This window comes from Aulonocara sp. 'chitande type north' Nkhata Bay, linkage group LG6 (genome assembly GCF_057382095.1).
Source record: "Aulonocara sp. 'chitande type north' Nkhata Bay isolate Kocher_YH1m ecotype deep benthic linkage group LG6, A_spYH_male_GT1.1, whole genome shotgun sequence".
Lineage (NCBI taxonomy): Eukaryota > Metazoa > Chordata > Actinopteri > Cichliformes > Cichlidae > Aulonocara > Aulonocara sp. 'chitande type north' Nkhata Bay.
In genome coordinates this window covers 18,361,499-18,368,095 of record NC_141349.1, presented here as the reverse complement: position 1 = coordinate 18,368,095, position 6,597 = coordinate 18,361,499, and the positions used below count along the sequence as shown (strand labels likewise).

The following is a 6,597-nucleotide window of genomic DNA, read 5'->3' as shown; positions in this document are numbered from 1 at the left end:
ATCTCGACTTCAGATCTAAATTCTCAAAAATAAATAAGGCGAACTTTTCCCAGATCAGCTCGATTTGGCAGATCTTCTTATGCAGGACGAAAATGATCGAGAGGTTGTGTGCGTCCGAGTGGGACAGTTCAGAAAAAGGTAATAGTTAAAAAAGTACTTACATCTGACACCATTAATTTACAGACTATTATGGCTCCCTGCTTTACAGAATTTACAGGGTGCTAAACGCCGCTAATCATATCGTCACGTGGTTATTTCCCAAAAGGTATTACAAAAAAATGAGAAACACCTCTTCAGTGGACATGACCACTTGGTATTGTGGGAGGAGCGATCAGAAGAGGATCAGTGTGGGCTCACCTCCACTGTGTGCGCCACGGACCAGGTTAAGGATTTTGGTTACGTTTAGGTTGTCTCTGTGTACTATTTCTAAAGTGGGACGTTGTGGAGCTGTGGAAAACGCGGACATTTATTGCGGGGGCTCAGAGAGCGAGTGCGTGTCTGTGGTTGGAAACCTGCTGCTGATCGTCACTGTGCGCTCTTAACCAAGGTGGGGATCTTTACGAGTCCGACGGTAAGAAAAAGACGGGAAAGGCCAGCTCGGCAGGCAACACTTGGCAGTGGTAGTTTGACTTGTATGTTAAGTTTTGCTTGCTTGTTTTTACAGCTCCAGACTCTGTGACTAACATGTGCGGGTGGGTAGGCGGGTGGAAGGGTTGAGTATCTCCAAACTGCGGGGTGTTTTCCTTTGGGTTTACCGGGGGGAGATACCCAGGATCACGGCGACAAGTTTGCATCCCTGTGACGTTAGAGAAGTGAAAACCTAAACTCTGTTTTGCCTCGTTTCCTCTTTGACTACTTCTGCCCGACCGTAGAAAACAAAGTAGACCCACCCTATGTCTAATCTTAGTTCTGTACACCAATAAAAAAACAGCCAATGCTTCATAAAAAATGTTCGCGGATCTGGTTACATAATAACGCAGAATCTTCAGGACGAGACAAATATTGTATCCACGTGCTGCTGCTGTTATTGTCATTGTTATAAACTTTATGTTACGCTCTCTATCGCCTTTCAGCCTGCTCTTTTCTGAGCTTTGAACTCAGGTATCCACTCCCAGGCAGGACGCAGTGTGCGGGTGTTGAGTTACCTGCAAACATCATGAATTTTTCATGTGTGTCATTCCTGTGCAGGTATCCTATTCTACCCGCTAAATCACTGTTTTGTTTTGTAGGGTTTTCCACAATCACCTGATGCAAACTGCGCTTCTGAGCGTCGATTTAGGCAATGAACAGATGGCGGTCATGAGTTACTACAACCTCTGTAGTTTATTAGTTGACGTTTTATCTCAAGGTAGAGGTCACCATATTTTAGTGCAGCATATCAAATCATTAATAAATATTTGAAACAACGCGACAGCGAGACTAGATCTCTTGATATGAGCTTTAAGGGATTCACTACAACTTTCAAACAAAGTCATGGTTTTCTCACTTGTGTGTTGAAATGTTTGTTTTTTTTTACTACCAAAGAAGACATTTTTTTAAAGGAATTTATGACGGGACAAAATGCATGGAGCTGCAAAACAGCCGATTATGCATGTTTAATCCGATAAACCCCACTAATACGTATAAATGGAAAGCTGTGCAGGTTGCTTTAAGTCCAGCCTGTGCTTGTGCAAATTAAAATGAGCCTAATTTTGATAATCAATAACATGTATAGCTGGCTGATACCTTTTAAAAAACGTATGTTAAAAATTTGGAAGTGGTAGGTACTCATTTATGTGTCCATATTCATGCAAGCGGTTCAGTAAAATGACGAAGAGAAGGCTATGATCCACATTTTAATGTTTTTCCTCCTTTAGAAAAATCGGTGTATAGATTATATATACATATGTACATATTTTACAACTAGAGAATAGAATGAGGATTACAAATAGTCCTCATAGTCTATGTTTGTCCTCTATCTCCTCCTAGATGAGTGAACTAATCTTGATGAAAGTGCCAGTATCTTTATATATTTTGCTTAGTCACTGAAAACAATTAAACAGCTGTCAAAAAAATTGTAGATAAAAGACAAAATCATTTATTGTCAGTATGCGAACTGCTTAATCGACTAATTGTTTGACTGCTACAGTATACAAGTACATTTTCTCCCTAAGTGTTGCGTGCGTGTGAACATAAGGCACTGAAAAGATATAAATCTGTTTGTGCACTTGGTGTTTTAGGCAATCCTGTTATCAATGGTTCACTTTTTATCACTTCAGATCTGACAAATTGAGGTCACTCACACGTCCCTCGCACAGTAAACCGTGTTATCACGTGACTGAAATGCCAGCTTGGGCTATGTGATTTCTGGCAAACTGCTTGATCTTTATTTTAGGACCAGTGTCCTCTTCAGATGTCTGCATGTCATTGTCAGATGTGGCTACTGTGGTGGCTGAACTGGTCTTCAATGGATCTAGTTTAAAGGCATCCCAGCACACAAGCAGTGACCTAAAACCACACTCTGGTCACAGCTGGACTTCTGTGCATGGATGGCATTTAAGCACATCAGGGCTTCTCTGCAGAATCGTCTCTTTAGAGATATTCAGTGAGAACTGTTCATTTAAAAACAAAAACAAAAACTGGATGGAGCCACTGTGATGTCAGCTGGCGATGAAGCCTTGTGCTGAGCATTTTGGATGCTGCAATCTTGCCTTTTCGAAACCAGACATCATGAGTCGGATGTGGATCTGAGTAGGAAACAGAGGAGCTCATACCGTAGTGATTTGTCAATCACAAGATGGTCCCACTGGATGGTTTTGCAAATTTTGAAGGAGGGCATAGACTTTGTATTTTTAACAGTATTTTCCTATGTAATGTTGAAACTACACTTCTTTGTTCTTATATTAAAATACATGAGGGACTCGATACGTTGTTAAACTTCTTTACGCTGGAAGAAAGGGGAGTTTTACTGGTCCGGCACACATGCAGCCCACAGAGGTCAAAGTGGGCTGCACGTGTGACGTAATGTAAAATGAGTTTGACCTGGCTGGTCTGCCGTATTTGCTCAGGCTTGTTTTTAAAATGCCTCAACTGCAGAGGATGTAAAAATGTGAGGTTGTTATGGCGTCAGGTAATTTGAAAGTTTAGCAAAACTTCTGTAATTCGAGGCAGTTTTACAGACTCTCTTGTTTAACGCAGTCTACTGTCTGTTGTTTATAAGTGCTTATGAGCTGTGGTGGGCCTGCCTCCTACTTTCTCTCTCATCTCTCACATCATTTTAAACTGGAGTAGATTAAACATGCAGCAAGAGTGCAAGTGAAGTTTAAACCTTATGAAGAGTTGAGAGCAGTTTCTGAGGCATGAGAGGAACGTACAGTTAATCAGTCATCTGTACGATTACTGCTGATGTTCAGAGGGGGAGCTCAAGCAGTCCAACAATGTGTTTGGCTAAGATCAATGCTCAGACCTGCTTCCAGGGCCTTTACACACACAGGATCTACTGCAGCATGCTAGACACTGAAAGCTGGTCATGCTGATGTGATTTACATGCACAGCTTCAGGTCACAAGTTTTTGATTTGCTTTACCTTACTTATTTGTGCCTATCTGTTGTTACTCGGTCTGAAAATACTTGACAAGACATAAAGCTGTGAGAAATCTAAACACATCAGTAGGTGATTCTGTGTGTTTTCCCACTTTGCCCTCCATAAACAAGCCAGCTCAGTTGTCCCGTGGTTGGGATTAGCTCCACCTTCCCCTCTTGTGTCTCGTGACCCCGAGAGGTGACAAATATACTAAACTGACCAGTAGGGCTGCTCGATTATGGCAAAAATGATAATCACGATTATTTTCACTGAAATTGAGATCACGATTATTTGACGATATTTATTTAACCCTTTAAGATCTACCATAGAACCAAGTCCGCCAGAGCTTATAATATTTTTTTTACATGCTGTAGTGCCATTTGTGGGAGCATTTCAAGTTGCTATACATCAATACAACTGTTATAGCCCATATTTTAAAAATGTGTATGTATTAAGTCCATAGTAACTACATTAATTGCAAAAAAGTGCAATAAACTACAAAAAAATTGAAAATCGTTTTTGTTTTTTTTACATATATTTCTACTTGGAGAAATTTAAGAGGCTTATCCCTCAAAACTTTAAATACAAAAAAGTTGCAAAAAATAGTTTACAACAACAGGAAATTTATTTTGAGTGTCTTCATAGTTTTATTTTTGGAGATACAGCAATTTTTATATACACTGCAGGAAAAACAAAAAAACAATCCTATGATGCAAATTTGCAAAGAATGTGCATGTGCATCAAAATAAACTATTTCCAGCAGTGCAATTCGAGTTCTAAGGCCTACAAGTAAAAAACTAAATTTTCCGGGAAAATTATGTCACTTGCGATAGTTCGCGTTGACGTCCTTTTTCAATGTGGGAAGTGTTAAGAACAGCTGATCGGATCGGCAAAGCGTGTTTCTGGAATATTATGTTTTTGTTCCTGCAAGCGCTTTTTATGCAATTTTTGCAAAGCTATATGTGGAAGGAAACCGTGACCTAGGACAAGCTGATGGCATAAGATGTAAGTACAACTCCTCTGGTTTCATATGGAAAAAAATTTATTGTGCTAGCTTAGCGGTTCAGGTTCTACAGGGATTTAAAAATAGTTATACAAAACGAGCATGCTGCTCTGACCGGCTTTAAAGGGTTAACAATAACAATGTATTGAATAATGACTTTAAAAAATAATATAAAATAGTGTGCAGATACTGATAACAGTGCAAATGTTTGCAATAAAAGAAATAAATGAAAAATGTAAACTTTGCAGTGTTGCTCTGTGGTGCAGCTACGACACCATAGCAAAGTTTACACACTGTGTCTACTTGATCCACGTCTGACTCCGCGAAGCCATAATGTTTCCACACCACTGAAGTTTTTTTTTTTTTTTTTACCTCTCTTTTCAACCAACGGCAGTCCACTCCTCTCCAAATAACTTCTGCTTAGCTTTCCGAGCTTCCCTCGGGTCCTCTTAATTGTTGTGACGCGTGTTCGAAATGCAAAGCAGTGCGCTTGATTTGCCACACGGAGCAGCGCGAGAGTAAAGCATGAGGGAGGGGCTAATAATCGGCTCAGTCATTTTTAATGATCGTTGAAAGCCCAGATCGTAATCGTGATTAAAATTCGATTAATTGAGCAGCCCTACTGACCAGCAATGGCAGCAGTTAATCTGAGCCTGTTTTTGTTTGGAAGTTGGGTGAGGGTGTTAGTTTGTCATGAATGGAAATGCAACATATAGAGTACAATAGAGAGCTAAATTAACGGCTTAAGCGCATGTAATAAGATGCTGGGCAGGAGGTTTAGGTTGGGATAACTTGGCTGTAAATGCTTCCTTAGGTTTTAAGTTGAGCGTTTTCATTTTCCACTTTATTTTCAACTCCCTCTTAGTCTGATGTATCCTCATCATAAAACTGATTTCTATTACTTCAATTATGATCATTGTTGGTAACTTATGCAGTATGGTCCCGTTTGTTTGCTAGGCCTAATTCTACTGAGAGAACTCCAACAGACTCTGTAGTGTCGTGACTGTGCTGTGAAATGAATACACTGTCACTCAATCTGGTTGAACCACTTATGTTGTCCTACAATGAACTGGAAGAAGGTTGTTTTTTTTTCTTTTTTTTTCTATCAAGTCAGCAGTTTGTACTCTGATAACATGAAGAGTTATTGTGCAGGTGTAGAGGCTAGTATTTACTACTCTGATAAACAGTTCCCAGGGTATACTGTCTTGTTTTGCATCTGTTTTGCTTTGAAAATTATGTACAAAAAAAAAAAATTTGTATAGGACGAGTGCTCGGGTGCTTTAAGGCCAATGTTTTTTTTTTCTTTGACTGAATGTGTTTGTAAGGAAAAGAAAAGTGAAGCGTACAAGACTGAAAATTAAAAAGAAAAGTTCTGCTGCTAGCTGTGAATTATTTATTTATTTGCATAAGCTCCTTTTTTTTTATTTTTACAAGAACTTTTCATCTTCTTGGTTAATTATGTCAGTTTGGTGCTGTAGCTCTCTCTCGTCTATCTGATAAACATCTCTGAACTTCACAAGAAGCCTCGTATCTTCTTCCTTCTTCCATCCCACATGCAAACATGTCTGCTTTATCAGCAAGGGAGATGCGATGCAAACGAGCTCCAGAGGAAGCAGGAGGAGAGCAGAGATAGGATATACCCACACAAAATGCCCTGTTATCGCTGACAGTCGCCTATTGTAGCGTGAGGACAGGCTAAAGTCTCCCCTGCCAATATGAATGAAGGAATGATGTCACCGGCACACATGCAATGCGGTAATTTAACTTGTGAAGATCAGAGGAAGGGCGGGGGAGGAAGGTAGAGAGGACATGTTTTCTGTACCATTTTTATAAATTTGGGACCTTTAATTACACAGGCTATATAAAAACCAGTCCATTTACCGTTCTGTGAAGAGAACTAACAGAATAGGCAAAAATTCTCATAAACAAAGCTTAAATAATTAAAGGTACACAATTAAACTGCTAATGTGAAATAAGGATACTGTTAGGAAACACTTCCAGAACCTCGTAAGTAAGCTAGCAAATGCTAACAC

The 6,597-nt window shown here is 39.7% G+C and overlaps 1 protein-coding gene across 5 annotated transcripts in view; it reads left to right on the top strand.

The window, feature by feature from the left end:
* Positions 1-352: 352 nt before the first annotated feature.
* The window catches only part of fhip1aa (FHF complex subunit HOOK interacting protein 1Aa), a 29,029-nt gene continuing 22,784 nt past the window's right edge, over positions 353-6,597 (top strand). For 3 of the 5 annotated variants that reach the window (XM_086295373.1, XM_086295372.1, XM_086295376.1), the window contains exon 1: positions 353-571. The gene's annotated coding sequence lies outside the window, so the exon portion shown is untranslated. The remainder of the gene's footprint in view (positions 572-6,597) is intronic. The other 2 variants (XM_086295377.1, XM_086295374.1) reach the window with 1 other exon arrangement.